The sequence below is a fragment of the Eriocheir sinensis genome, chromosome 65 (assembly GCF_024679095.1).
Source record: "Eriocheir sinensis breed Jianghai 21 chromosome 65, ASM2467909v1, whole genome shotgun sequence".
NCBI classification, from domain to species: domain Eukaryota; kingdom Metazoa; phylum Arthropoda; class Malacostraca; order Decapoda; family Varunidae; genus Eriocheir; species Eriocheir sinensis.
Window position 1 is genome coordinate 9,362,443 of NC_066573.1, and position 15,000 is coordinate 9,377,442.

The 15,000-nt window shown below is 41.3% G+C and overlaps 1 protein-coding gene across 2 annotated transcripts in view; it reads left to right on the plus strand.

Moving 5' to 3' along the window:
- LOC126987604 (head-specific guanylate cyclase-like) overlaps positions 1-15,000 on the plus strand; it is a 376,569-nt gene that overhangs the window by 277,255 nt on the left and 84,314 nt on the right. The window contains exon 7 of one of the 2 annotated variants that reach the window (XM_050844723.1): positions 488-550. The exons of the other annotated variant lie outside the window; for it this stretch is intronic. The gene's annotated coding sequence lies outside the window, so the exon portion shown is untranslated. The remainder of the gene's footprint in view (positions 1-487; positions 551-15,000) is intronic. 2 annotated transcript variants of the gene reach the window in all.

A 15,000-nucleotide genomic window follows, 5' to 3' on the forward strand; every position in this document is an offset into this window, starting at 1 on the left:
CACTTTCTACTCATCTCCTTTCCTTCCTTTCTCTTCTTACTATTTCCTTATCTTTCTTTTTCTTCCTCTTCCTTCTTCTTCAACCGTTTTTCTTGTTTCTCATTTCCATCCCTTCCCTTCTTTTTCCTGACCCCTCCCTACCTTTCCCTTCCTTTCCTGGTCCTTCCCTTTCCTTCCCTTCCCTTTACTTCCCTTTCCTTCCTATCCTATCCCATCCCTTCCCTCTCTTTTGATTCCCTTCCCTGCCCATCCCTTATCTTTTAATCCACAACCCTTTAAATCTCTCCACCAAAACACCTACCTTCTTGCCTTCCTTTCCATCGCTAACCTTTCCCCTCTTTTCCATGCAGTTCCCTTCCATTTTTCTTACTAACCACCTACATTTAAACCTTCCCTTCCCTTCCCTTCCCTTCCATTTTTCGTCCGCTCCACCTACCTTTCTACCTTCCCTTCCCTTCCTAACCCTTCCCCTCCCATCCATTAACAGGTAACGTGCCTTGTCACCTGGTCGCCCTGTGCAGAGACCTCGATAATCCCGCCGCCTCCCCAGGTAAGCTAATCAACCTTTCACGTGTTATTTGCCTAATTGGCGTTAATATTAAGGATGTTTTTGGTAATGCCCAGCAAGTGCACGCGGGGAAAATGGGAAGGGGAGTGGTGAGATTATTAATATGAGAGGGAGTGAGTGAGTTAATGAGAGAAGGTGGGAGGGAGGGAGGGAGGGAGGGTGGGAGTGAGGGAGGGAGAGGGAGAGGGAGTGACAGTGGGAGTGACAGAGAGAGAGAGAGAGAGAGAGAGAGAGAGAGAGAGAGAGAGAGAGAGAGAGAGAGGGGGGGAAGATGGAAGAAGAAAATAAGGAAAGCAATGAAAGACAATTATGAAAAAAAGGAAGATGTTGTAATGAGGAGAGAGAGATGATTCGTAAAGAGATGAATACATGAGATAGTGAGAGACAGAGGAGGAATAAGAGAAATAAGGAAGAAAGGAAAAAGACAAAAGGAAGATGTTATGATGAGAGAGAGAGAGAGAGAGAGAGAGAGAGAGAGAGAGAGAGAGAGAGAGAGAGAGAGAGAGAGAGAGAGAGAGAGAGAGAGAGAGAGAGAGGATGTAAACGGAAGAAACTAAAAAAAAAAAAAAAAAAATCAGAAAATTTCCAGTTTACGTCCCCCAAAAAATCTATATCGCTTTTGAGAGTAGAAATAAAACGAAAGGAAAAGAGAAAAAGAGAATTAAAAGAAAAAAAAGAGAAAAAGAGAAATATATAGATATGATAGAGAAAAAAATAGAGAAGAAAAGAGGAGAAAAGAGAAAAAAAGGGATACTAGAGAAAATAAATAAAGAAAAAAAGGAAAACAAGATAAAAAAGGGGAAAAAAAGAGAAAAAAAGAGAAAAAAAGGAGAAAAAGAAAAACACAGAAAAAAAGATGAAAAGAAAAAAAAAAGAAAACTTAGAGAAAAACGAAAAACAACAAGATATGAAGGTAATGATCACGCAAACCTTAAAAAAAAAGAAGCCCCGCATACACGAGGGAGAAGTATTATCGTTTAAAAACTTCAAATTAGCTTTTCCTTCAACTTTTTTTTTCTCTGCAAATTTTCCCTGTGATGACTTTAAGACGCTAATGAGCGGTGAGGAGAAACAGAGAGAGAGAGAGATGCTATACTGAAAATGCAGTTAAGCTTCTCTCTCTCTCTCTCTCTCTTTCTCTCTCTCTCTCCAAAACCGCTGAGAAATGATGTTCGTGAGTCCTTTTGAATCCTTTTTTCTTTCCTTTTCTCTTTTTTTTTATTTTTTCTGGGTTTTTAAAAATTTTGGTGCATTTTCTGTTTTTATTTTCATTTTTCTGGACATTTCTTTTCATTTTTTGGTGTCCTGCTTTTTGTTATTATTTCTTTCCTCTTCCTCCCTTCACTGTTTTTTCTTCTTCTTTTTCCTCTTCTTCTTTCACTTCTTTTTGTTATTATTATTCTTTTTTCTCTTTTTCTTTATCGTTATTTTCCTTTTCTCTCGGCTATTTCTTCTTATCCTTCCTCCTCTTCTTCCTCCTCCTCTTTTCTGTCATTTTTCTCCTCTTCCTTTTCTTTCCTTATCCTCCTCCTCTTCCTCCTCCTCCTCCTATTCTCCTATCCTCCTAGTCTGTTCTTCCTATGTATTCCTATGTATTCCTGCTCCTCCTCCTCCTTCTCCTATTCCTCCTCCTCCTCCTCCTCCTCTTCCTCATTATCCTCATCGCCTCGTTACCAGCAGGAAGGAAAATAGGGCAATATGGTCTCTTAAGATTTATGCAAAATTTCCGAACACAATTTCAATACCAAGTAATGACATGTTGAAACACGTCCGCGGGCCATTCCATTAACACACACACACACACACACACACACACACACACACACACACACACACACACACACACACACACACACACACACACAGATGGTCGATAGGTGGGCTAACTGAGTAGCGATGTAAATGTGAAGGAATAGATAGCAAGATAACTTTTTTTTTTTATATATGAACTCACCATTTTGTATCAGAGCGGACTGGATAGTGTCGGTCATTCTCTCCCTGGGGTTTTCTGTACCAACTTCACTTTTGAATATCGGTATTTGTTTAACTTATATTTTATCCAGTGCGCCTGTTACAGCTTTCATACATATCTTTTACCTGTAGTTTTCTTCTTTAGTATGGACGTTGCTCTGGTCAATTCAGTGTCTGTGTGTATGTATGTATATGTATTTCTATGTATGCATGTGTTTGTGAATGTATATATGCAGCTTTTATCTATCTGTATATATCTATGTCTTGATCTCTCTATGTGTGCTTATTTATCTATCTGTGAGTTTATCTATCTGTCTATTTGCCTCACCTGTCCTGCTCGCCTTGGTCAGGTAAATGGGGCCACCCTTCCCTGCATTGCGACCTTGACGGAAGGGTAGAAATTTGGCAAAAAAAAAAAAAAAAAAAATCCGGGTAGAGTTTCGTGCGTCCACCGCTCCCCTGCTGACCATGGGCGCAAACGAGGCTGCTGTGATGCTGGTGGGGGGGGCGGGGCTGTGTGACGCAAGGCTCTCGGAGGTGGGGGGGGGGGGGTTGTTGCTGTATAGGGGAGTGGTAGTGTTGGTTTGTTAGGTTATTCTACACAGTTATTATTATTCAGTATCTAGTAGTTGTTGTGGTATTGTGGTAGTAGTAGAAGTAATAGTAGTTGTAGTAGTAGTAGTAGTAGTAGTAGTAGCAGTAGAATTAGTCTTTGTTGCAGAATTATTTGCTGCATATTTCGTATTTGTTGTTATTTTTGCTGTTGTTGTTGCTGTTGTTGTTGTTGGTGGTGGTGGTGGTTGTGGTGATGGTATTCCTGTTGTTTTTGTTGTTGTTGTTGAGGTCGTTGAAGCGGGAGCAGCATAAATACTTGTTATGTTGAAGCGTTCTAATTGAGAAATATTCAGCGCGCGTGTCAATATTGAACATATCAGTGACGAAACTCATTATAACGTTGCCAGCAATAATAGGATTAATTGTGACATTTATTGCTTGCAAACTAATGACGATATTTTATTATCATTAAAATGTTAAACAAGACAGAAGAGAAAGAAAAAGATAATACAAAACAATGATACGACTAACTAGATCATGCATTTTTTTATTTGCATTATATTTTGCTTTCATTATATATTTGCTTCGGTTTCTCATCCGTGTCTAATATTTTTGCCATTTCAGTGCGTAGAGGGTATTATTTCTCTCTCTCTCTCTCTCTCTCTCTCTCTCTCTCTCTCTCTCTCTCTGTTGCCCATTGGTGTAGAGAGCATGTATTTCTTTTTACCTTGTTAATGGTGTGTGTGTGTGTGTGTGTGTGTGTGTGTGTGTGTGTGTGTGTGTGTGTGTGTTCGTCAGTGTGTCTGTATAGCCTTTTCATTGTGTTTCCCTATCAGTCTGTTTGCCTGTTTTCTATTCGTATTTATTTTTCCTGCAGCGTTTCGCTTTTGCAATTCAGGCAGACGGACAGACAGACAGACAGAGCGAGGAAAAGAGCGAGAGAGAGAGAGAGAGAGAGAGAGAGAGAGAATATATATATATATATATATATATATATATATATATATATATATATATATATATATATATATATATATAAATAGGTGGAGGACTCTATTGGCTTTCAATATGTTATCCCTCTTCGTCGCCTTTCTGCCTCCTGTGTGTCGCCTCTTTTTCCCCTTTCCCCTTTATCGAGTTAAGTGGTTGGGTGAGAAGGGGAAACAAGGAGCTATTTATTTGTGGCTTTGAGCTAGGAGGATAATGAAAGGGGAGGAGAGGGAAGCTTAGGAAAGGGAAGGGGAGATAATTAAGTGTAAGGGAAGGGAAGGGAAGGGATGGGAAGGGATGAGGAGATAAGGGAAGGGAAGGGAAGGGAAGGGAAGGGAAGGAAAGGGAAGGGAAGGAAAGGGAAGGGAAGGGAAGGGAAGGAAAGGGATGGGAAGGGAAGGAAAGGGATGGGAAGGGAAGGGAAGGGAGGAAAGGGAAGATGAAGGTCGGGACGCAGCATGTAGGGAAGGTTAGGAAGAAGATGGAAGAGGAGGTAAGAGATAGAAAAGAAGGAATGGAAGGAAGATAGAGGAAAGGAAAGGAAAAGGAGGGAGAAGGGAAGGGAAGGGAGGGAAGGGAAGAGGAAGGGGGACGAGGCTTGTAGGGTTGCCTTCGTTAATTGAGTGAGCCCAAAGGGAGGGAAGAGAAGGGAAGGGAGAGGGAGGGAGAGGGAGGAAAGTAAACGCTACCAACCCACCTATCTACCTTCAACTATCGTCTTCTTACCTTACCTTTTATCGTCTCTGTAGTAACTTTTGGGGACCTCTTTTTTTTTTTTTTTTACTTATCGTTCTTATACATCGTCTCTCCATTTTCCCTTTTTTTTAACTGTTTTTCTTTTCTTCTATTTTTTTTCCTTCTTATTTTACTGTTTTCCTCTTCTTTTTCTTTTTTTTACTTATCGTTTTTATATATCGTCTCTCCATTTTCCCTTTTTTTAACTGTTTTTCTTTTCTTCTAATTTTTTTCTTTCTTATTTTACTGTTTTCCTCTTCTTTTTCTTTTTTTTTACTTATCGTTTTTATATATCGTCTCTCCATTTTCCCTTTTTTTTAACTGTTTTCTTTTCTTCTAATTTTTTTCCTTCTTATTTTACTGTTTTCCTCTTCTTTTTCTTTTTTTTACTTATCGTTTTTATATATCGTCTCTCCATTTTCCCTTTTTTTTAACTGTTTTTCTTTTCCTCTAATTTTTTTCCTCATTTTACTGTTTTTCGTCCTTTTTTTTCGTCTGTTTTTCTTCTTCTGTAGTTTATTTTCCATTAATTTATTTTCCAGTTTTCCTTCTTATAAGTATTTTTCTCATCTTCCGTAGTTTTTTTTTCCCTAATTTCTCTTCTTTTCTCCTCCTCTTCCTTCTCTTCCTCGTTTTTTTTCGTTTGCTCATCTTTTATTTTTTATCTTGTGTTTTTTCTTCCTCTTAGATTTATTTTATTTTCTACTAGTTTTTCATTCCTAGTTTATCTTATCCTTCTCTCCTTTCTCTTGCTCCAATCTTACTTATCTTCCTTTCTTAGTTTTTTTTATGTTATCTTTTCTAACTTCTATATGCCTTGTTTTTTTCTCTATCATTTTTGTTGTTTTTATATTTCTCCTCTATCTCCTTCGTCTCCCTTTTCTCTTATTTTCCTATATTATCTTTTATTCCTTCTATGTTTTCTCTTCCTCTTTTATTTTATTTCTTCTTTATTAGTTGAGTAGTTCTAGTCTATCTCCTTCTCCTCTTATTTATCTTGCTCTAATCTTCCTTCTCTTCTTTTCTTAATTTTCTGATATTATCTTTCTTCCTTCTATATCTTTTTCCTCATTTTCTATTTTCTCCTTTATCAGTTTTGTAGTTCTCGTCCATCTCCTTCTCCTTTTATTTCTCCTGTTCGAATCTTCCTCCTTCTCCTTTCCTTATTTTTCCCCTCCTTTAACTTTCTTCAACCTCCTTATTTTCTATATTTTTTTCTGTTTTTTTCTATGTTTTCTTCTTTATCAGTTCTGTAGTTCGAGTCCATCTCCTTCTCCTTTCATTTCTCCTGTTCTAATCTTCCTCCTTCTCCTTTCCTTATTTTTCCCCTTCACTAAATTTCTTCAACCTCCTTGTTTTCTACATTTTTTCTGTTTTTTTTCTATTTTCTTTTTCTTCTTTTGTTTCAGTTACATATTTTCCCCTGGCTGTGTTGCTCCCCTTCCGTCTTCTTTTTTGGGAGGGTCTTTTTTATAATTGGTGTGAATACATATAAATTTTTACAGTGTTTCCTTCTCGTAAAAGTTACTTGCTCTCCCTTCTTTTGTTTTTATCGTTTTTTTTGTGTTTTCGTTTCTCGTTCATATTCGTTTCTTCTCCTTCCTTTATATTCTCCCTTTTTTTCTTGTTTACTACGCCTCATCTTTTTTGTTATTTTCTTATCTTTTTTTTCTATCTTATTCCCATCTCCTTTATCTTATTTTTTTCATATTTTTCTTGTTTGGGTATCTTATTTTCCTTAGCTATTTTAAGGCTTGTGTTTCTCCCATTTTGAATCGGTCTTTACATCAATATCTTCTACTCTTTCTTTGTGTTTGTATTTGTGTTTGTATTTGTGTTTGGGTATCTCATTTTCCTTAGCTATCTTAAGGCTTTCGTTTCTCTCATTTTGAATCGGTCTTTACATCAATATCTTCTACTCTTTCTTTGTGTTTGTATTTGTGTTTGTATTTGTGTTTGGGTATCTCATTTTCCTTAGCTATCTTAAGGCTTTCGTTTCTCTCATTTTGAATCGGTCTTTACATCAATATCTTCTACTCTTTCTTTGTGTTTGTATTTGTGTTTGGGTATCTTATTTTCCTTGGCTATCTTAAGGCTTTTGTTTCTCTCATTTTGAATCGTTCTTTACATCAGTATTTTCTACTCTTTCTTTGTGTCCACTGTTCTCGTTTTTCTCTCTTAACTGTTACACTATTTTGTTTTAGATATACTACTTTCTTCAACTTTACTACCTTACTTTACTTACTTCTCTCTATACTTACTCAACCTACTCCTCTACCACCTCCTCCTTCATGCTTACTCCCACACATAATCGGGAGCTTCGTGGTGCAGTGGTTAGCACACTCGGCTCACAACTGAGAGAGCCCGGGTTCGATTCCCGGGCGGAGTGGAAAAATTTGGGCGGCTTTTCTGATACCCTACGCCCCTGTCCACCCAGCAGTGAATGGGTACCAGGTATTAATCGGGGGTTGTGTCCTGTCTCCAGGGATCTGTTGCTTTCTCCTATAATTCCTTCCCTTTCTGTCTCACCGGCATATGACCACAGATGTTGCGCCGACTAAACGAAACTTTCCAACTTTATCCCACACATAATCCTTCAACACCTACTCTTTCATTCCTATTCCTATTACACTTACTCTATGGTACGTACTCCATTCATACTCCCTTCTGCCTACCTCTTTGATACCCTATATACCCACTCCCCTTAACTCTGCCCTTCAAAATCCTTCTATTCTGTTTCTCTAAAATCTCTATAGTAGTGGTAACAAAGAGAGAGAGAGAGAGAGAGAGAGAGAGAGAGAGAGAGAGAGAGAGGGAAAATCTCACTTTGATGAATCCGAGTCGAGCTTCGAACGAGGTGATTCAAAACTTTTCAACTCCCGAACGTTACACTTCTATTTTTTTTTTTACTCGCTATCGTTTACACTTTCTTCCTTTTATTTTCCTTTTCTAGTTGTATCTTCTTTATCACATTTTTCTGTTTACTCTTGTCTGTTTGCGTTTCTGTCTGTGTGTGTGTGTGTGTGTGTGTGTGTGTGTGTGTGTGTGTGTGTGTGTGTGTGTCTGTGTGTGACAGGCAACACTAGACATTACGGAACACACACGCGATGGAAAACAGGACTCTTAACACTAAGGGAAGCAACACAAAACACGTAACACAAAGGGACGCAACACAGAAACACGCAACATTAATTAACCCGTCCGCTGCGATTGGCACGGATTTTGTCTTCACTGGAAGCCTGGTAACACATGCTCCCAGGTCTTTCTGTGCCTCTGTGGTGGGTAGTGGAGTGTTTCCCATGTGGTATTGGTATGCTGGATTTCCTCTCCCAAGATACATGACCTCACATTTGTCTTACTAAATTCACTAAATTGTAGCAGCCACTTTTTGTTCCACTCCTATAGCTTGGTGATGTCTTCTTGTAGGAAATCTGCATCTAATGGGTTAAGCACATTCCCACGGTTTCCATTATTTGCATAGCTGTCATCTATTACTGTACTTATTTATACATATATTCATTTAGTTATTTATTATCAGAAACTCCAGATCATTGTTAGTACATGAGTCTATTATTTGCTTGACTTTCCTTCCTCATGCAAGCATATGAATGAATTGCTTTGAGAATTTGTGTGATTCTTTTTCTCTCCTCCGCATTTCTCCCTCAAGTAAACATAACTATCCGTTTTTTTTAAGGAATAACTTGTGTGTTCTTTAGGCAAGCATATGAATTAATTGCTTTGAGAATTTGTGTGACTCTTTTTCTCTCCTCCTCATTTCTTAGCTCAAGTAAACATACCCATCTATTTTTTTAAGGAATAACTTGTGTGCTCTTTCATTATTTGCCTTGCTTAACTTCCCTCCCTCAAGCCCCTTCCTCGAGCAAGCAAGTGTATCTGTTATATATTCAGTTTTCATATGCTATTTATATATGCTATTTTAATATTTGCTTAACTTTCTCTCCGTCAGTAAGCAAGTTTACATATTTTTCCTTTCCTTGGCTTCCCTTCCCTTCTGCAAACGACCACGAACTTATATAATATGAAACTCATCGTACGCTACAATGTTTTAAGTTCCAGTGAGTTTTATTTTCCTAGATTCGCTCGTGTAATGTTTTCTCTCTCTCTCTCTCTCTCTCTCTCTCTCTCATTCTTCTTCTTCTTCTTCTTCTTCTTCTTCTTCTTCTTCTACCTCCTCCTCCTCCACCTCGTCATTCTCTTCGTAAAACTCAACACCTTCCAATATTTTTTTACCTCCCTTTCTCTTTTTTTCCCTTTTTCTTCTTTCAGCTTTTCTCGGTTAGTGAGAGCGGCTTTCCATTGAGGCTTTTGTTTACTTTCTGTGTTTTGATTCCTTTTGTTGTGTCATCCGTATTCTCTCTCTCTCTCTCTCTCTCTCTCTCTCTCTCTCTCTCTCTCTCTCTCTCTCTCTCTCTCTCTCTCTCTCTCTCTCTCTCTCTCTCTCTCTCTCTCTCTCTCTCTCTCTCTTTTAAGGCTATTGATTATGAATCTCTCTCTCTCTCTCTCTCTCTCTCTCTCTCTCTCTCTCTCTCTCTCTCTCTCTCTCTCTCTCTCTCTCTCTCTCTCTCTCTCTCTCTCTCTCTCTCTCTCTCTCTCTCAAGGTATAGTAACATTACCTTTAAACAAACGAGCTCCATTATGGAAGGTGTTAGTCTCTTGGAGGAGGAGGAGGAGGAGGAGGAGGAGGAGGAGAGAAGGAGATAAAGATAGTGACAAAGGAGGAAAGGAGGAGAAACAGCCAGGGTGAGAGAGAGCGAGAGAGAGAGAGAGAGCAGGGGTATGTAATCAAAGCTTCCATAATGTTTTGAAGAATCTTAATGTTATTCTCTCTCTCTCTCTCTCTTTCTCTCTCTCTCTCTCTCTCTCATAACCTCACACATACTTGGTGGAGGGAAGAAAGTGCTATAACTCTATATATACTCTCGTTTTTCCCATTGTTTTCTTCCCCCGCGGTATTACGATCGAGAACTGGGTTGAGAACACCTTCCTATTGACACTTGCCATCACGAAGACCCTCAAGGCTTTCTGACTTTCCTCTTCCCTTTCCTCTCCTCTCCTCTCTCTTCCATTCGTAGAGGTGTAATCGATAAGTGTTGCAACTCTCTCTCTCTCTCTCTCTCTCTCTCTCTCTCTCTCTCTCTCTCTCTCTCTCTCTCTCTCTCTCTCTCTCTCTCTCTCTCTCTCTTCTCTCTCTCTCTCTCTCTCTCTCTCTCTCTCTCTCTCTCTCTCTCTCTCTCTCTCTCTCTCTCTCTCTCTCTCTCTCTCTCTCTCTCTCTCTCTCTCTCTCTCTCTCTCTCTCTCTCTCTCTCTCTCTCTCGTTTTGTTTTCCATTTTTCCCTTCACATGAATTTCGTTTATCTGCAGCATTTGTCATTTCTGTGTTTTCCCTCGTTTCTGTTTCCTCTCCTTCCTGATATATTTATTGTTGTTCTTTATCACACGAAAACACATTTATTCGGTTGCCCCCGGTTTTGTTCTGTCATGGGAGTGCGGTTTTCATCTTTCTCTGTGTCTGTTAGTGTCTCTTTATGTGTGTGTGTGTGTGTGTGTGTGTGTGTGTGTGTGTGTTCTCTGTTTCAAGATCTATTTCATTTATCTTGTTTTTTTTCGTGTAGAGTTAAAAGCGAGACAGAACATAATCTTCCTGTATATTCTTTTAAACGACATAGAAGCAAAACGCCAGTAATAGAGAAGAGGCACCAATTTCAAACTCCATAAAACAAAATAAAGAGTCAAGCATATAAAAACCCTTCTTGTGTCTTCTGTTAACAACACAAAAGCAAAACTTAAGCAGTAGAAAAGAAGCGTCAAATTCGGCCCCCTGGAAATGGACCCCAAACCGTTTCATTCCCCGCTACTCGATCTCGCCGAAGACTGAGGTGTGGCGGACAGGTGTGTGTGTGCGGGGAATGGATACCTGTGAGACGCGGCAGGTGGACCCCGAATTTGTCTTGGCGAGGGGAAGGAAGAGAGAGTAGGAAGGGGGGAAGGAGGAGGAGAAGTGGGAGAAGAAAAAGAAGGATGAGAAAGAGCAAGGGAGGAGGAGGATGTGAAAGAGGAGAAAGACAGAAGATGAAAGAAAACGAAGACAAGATGGGAAACTAAGATAATTAAACCAAAACAAGGAGGAATATAGAGGGAGGAGGAGGAGGAAAAGTGGGAGAAGAAGGATGAGAAAGAGCAAGGGAGAAGGATGATGTGAAAGAGGAGAAAGACAGAAGATGAAAGAAAACGAAGACAAGATGGGAAACTAAGATAAATAAACCAAAACAAGGAGGAATATAGAGGGAGGAGGAGGAGGAAAAGTGGGAGAAGAAGGATGAGAAAGAGCAAGGGAGGAGGAGGATGTGAAAGAGGAGAAAGACAGAAGATGAAAGAAAACGAAGACAAGATGGGAAACTAAGATAATTAAACCAAAACAAGGAGGAATATAGAGGGAGAAGGAGGAGGAAAAGTGGGAGAAGAAAAAGAAGGATGAGAAAGAGCAAGGGAGGAGGATGATGTGAAAGAGGAGAAAAACAAAAGATGAAAGAAAACGAAGACAAAATGGAAAACTAAGATAATTATACCAAAACAAGGAGGAATATAGAGGGAGGAGGAGGAGGAGGAAAAGTGGGAGAAAAAGGATGAGAAAGAGCAAGGGAGAAGGATGATGTGAAAGAGGAGAAAGACAAAAGATGAAAGAAAACGAAGACAAGATGGGAAACTAAGATAATTATACCAAAACAAGGAGGAAGAGAGGGAGGAGGAGCAGGAGGAGGAGACAGAGGTGGATAAGAATGGGAAAGGAAAAGACACAGACGAAGAGGAGAAGCAGGAAAAGGAGAGATAGTGGCGGTACTTTATCTTGGTAACGACGCAAGCACCTCCCCGTTTTGTGTGAGTGTGAAGTGGCGGAGGAAGAAGGGGAGAAGGAGGATATGTCAGTGGGTACGTAGACGAGACAGAGAGACAGCCACTAACCACCACCTGTCTTGAATGCGTGCGTGACCTGTGAGGCATCAGTGGTGGAGGTGGTGGTGGTGGTGGTGGGGATGTCACTGCAGGGAACTCGACCACTCACACTTCCACCAGCTCCACCAGGTAGCCAGTGTGGTGGAGAGCCTGTTGTGTGTATGTGTGTGTGTTTGTTTCGTGGACGACGCCTGAACTGTCCCGCTGTGCCCCGCTCACTGTTGCAAAGGGACACGAGAGGTTAGGTTAGTTGAGGAGGAGAATGGGAAGGACGGGAACACACACACACACACACACACACACACACACACACACACACACACACACACGCACTCCACCCCTCCCTGCCCTATACACACACATTCAGGTTGGGGTATTGATGCTAACACTGAGGTTCGTTGCCCCGCTTCTGTATATACCTGGTGATGGCGACTCAGGTGTGGTGAGGCGCACGGGGAAGCCAGGTAACGAGGACCAGGTGTACCGCAGTAGGCTGATGTGGTGGTAGTGGTCAGCTTATGTGTTGCGTGACGGGACTTTCTGGTCGATATCATAAAACACTTTGGCCTCTCACATTACCTATTTCTAAAGGTCAAAGAGAGGGTCAGTCGGGTTCTAATGAGTGTTTCTTCAGGTTCACGGCACAGAGGAAGGGTTAGACTACCACCAGGGCCATAAAACTACTCCTGGAAATGCCCCAAACTCCTGTGAAAGCCTTGTCAAATATGTGTTTTTGGACGACGAAATGTTTAGTAATACGCCCCTCTGTGTTTCTGTGTGTGTTGTTGGTTTTGGTTTGTGTGTTTGTCCGTTTTTCTTCTGTTTGTTTGTGTCTGTCTGGGTTTGTTTATCTGTCTGTGCCTGTTTGTATTCGTTTGTGTGTCCGTCTGACTGCCTGCTTCCTTATCGAACTACTATCTCTTTCTATCTATCCATCTATTTACCCATTTGTATATCTCCATTTATCTGTGTATCTATCTATCTATATCTCTCTATCACACCAACCCTCGTTCCCTCATGCCTTTATCTTCCTTCCTTCTTTCCTTCGTCCTTCACAGCCTCCCTAATCTTCCTCTTCCTCCTCCTCTTCCTCCTCACTCCGTCTCCCTTTAGATGGCAATTATTTCCCTCGATCTCGCCGCCTCGATCCGTCTGTCCTGAGTCGTCCAAGAATTCGCGGTTTTCCAGTCTCTGATCCGCCACGTCGCCGCCCTAAGCCCTGTTCTGGCACTCCGGAGACACCTCAGAGATGCAGTGTGACGGGCTGCGTGAGAGAGAAGATGGGTGTGTTCCATTTAATTTTCTTCCTCTCTCCTCGCCCTGTGTGTAAAGAGAGGAGGAGATGGAGGAGAAGGAGGAGAGGAACGAAGGGCTCAGTAAAGGAAGAGGAATGGGGTGGAGGGCTATATACGAGAATGAGTAAATGGAAGAGGAGGAGGAGGACAAGGAGGAGAATGAAGACGACGAGGAAGAGGAGGACGAGGAAGAGGAGGAGGAGGAGAAGGAGGAGGAGGAGGAGGAGGAGGCAAAGAGCACAACAGAATACAACCAAAAGGAAAATAAAACAAAACAATAATGGATGAGAATGATAAGAATGAGAAGGAGGAGGAGCAGAAGGAGGAGTATTAAGAAGAATGAAGGAGACAGAAGAAGAGGAGAAGGAGGAGGAAGAGGAGAAGGATGGCAGGTCCGGAGCAATGTTAAGGACAGACGGGAATGACTTAGGATTTTTCGTCTTAGTTTTGGGGAGTTTGCCAGCTGGTGTCATGGCGGCGGGGAGGAGGGGGGGCGAGGAGAGGTGAGGGGCGCGGCAGGTCACTGGCTGGAGGGGCGTCGAGGGGGGCTAAGGCGACTGGAGAAAGATTTGTCGCCTAATGGGGGGGACGGAGGGGGGGTGGAAGAAGGAGGAGAAGGAGGAGGAGGAGGAGGAGGTGGTGACGGCAGAATAGGGAGTGTGTGTGGGGAGGGTGGCCAGGGATTAGGGGGGGTAGGAGTGACAAGGGAATGGATGGGTAAAGGAGAGAAGGGAAGGGGAGGGAAGGGACAAAGCTGTGGTAGAGAGAGAAGGATGGGAAAGAGAGGAAAAGATGGATAGAGAAGGGACGGGAAGGTAAAGGAAGGAAAGACTAGAAGGTTATGGATGGGAAGGGAGAGAAGGGAACTGAGGTCGGTAAGAGAAGGAAAGACGTATAGGGAACGGATGGGAAGGTAGCGTAAGGGGGAACACAAGTCTATAAGGGGACGGATGCGAAGGGAGGGAGCGGACTGGCTTACAGGGAGGGAAGGGAAGGGACGGGGCCGCAGCCAAGGTACAGTGGGGAAGGGATGACTCACTTATCTGCGTCAGGGCGTAAAGGAAACGGGTCCCCTGAGCGCTGAGTGTGCCAATTGATGTGTAAAAGGAGAAGATAGTGTTAAAGTTGCGTCACCAGCGCATGTTTGTATCGCTTTCGTCTGCGGTATTGTGTAAATGGAGAGTTGTTGAATAGGAGACATTGCTGTATATGTGAGGCTTTAGAATGGGTGTTTATCATATTCTTTGTGGTATTGTATAGAAGCGAGTGTGGATTTGTTACTGCTGGAAGGGGAAACTACTATATATGTGTTTCTGATGTAAATGATATTATGAGGCTTTAGTATGGGTGTTTGTAATGATTGTTTGCCGTATTACATAAAAGCGAAGAGTAGAATGAACTCGCTGCTGGAATATTAGGTTTCGCTATGAGTGTTTGGCGCATCAGTGAGAGTATCAGGTTTCATAATGGGTGTTCGATATATTTGCATCCCGCTGTGTGCGAATTTCAGAGTTTGTTGATCAATATATTCATTTCGGTGTTGGGTTATGAGGCAGCGTGATGAAGGTTTGCGGTATATATGAGAATGTGAGGTTAAGTTGAATTATTTATGTTTTGAATTTTGAGAGAGAGAGTAGACGGATATGGTGCCCGGATGTGAAAGTTCGGTTCGGATGCAGTAAACCCAATATACTTCATGCAGGCGAAGGATAAAGTAATCGACGCTCTGAGTTTATCGTTTTACCCGCCGGCGATGTTGATACCAATATATTCTAACCTTTACTATTCAAACATTTATTTATTTCCACGTCTGTTTATCTCTCTTTAATCTGTAACTCCCTTTAATTATGTTCTCTTATATTATCCTTTCTCTTATTTAATCATTCATCCATTTTTCATACTTTTACTAATATA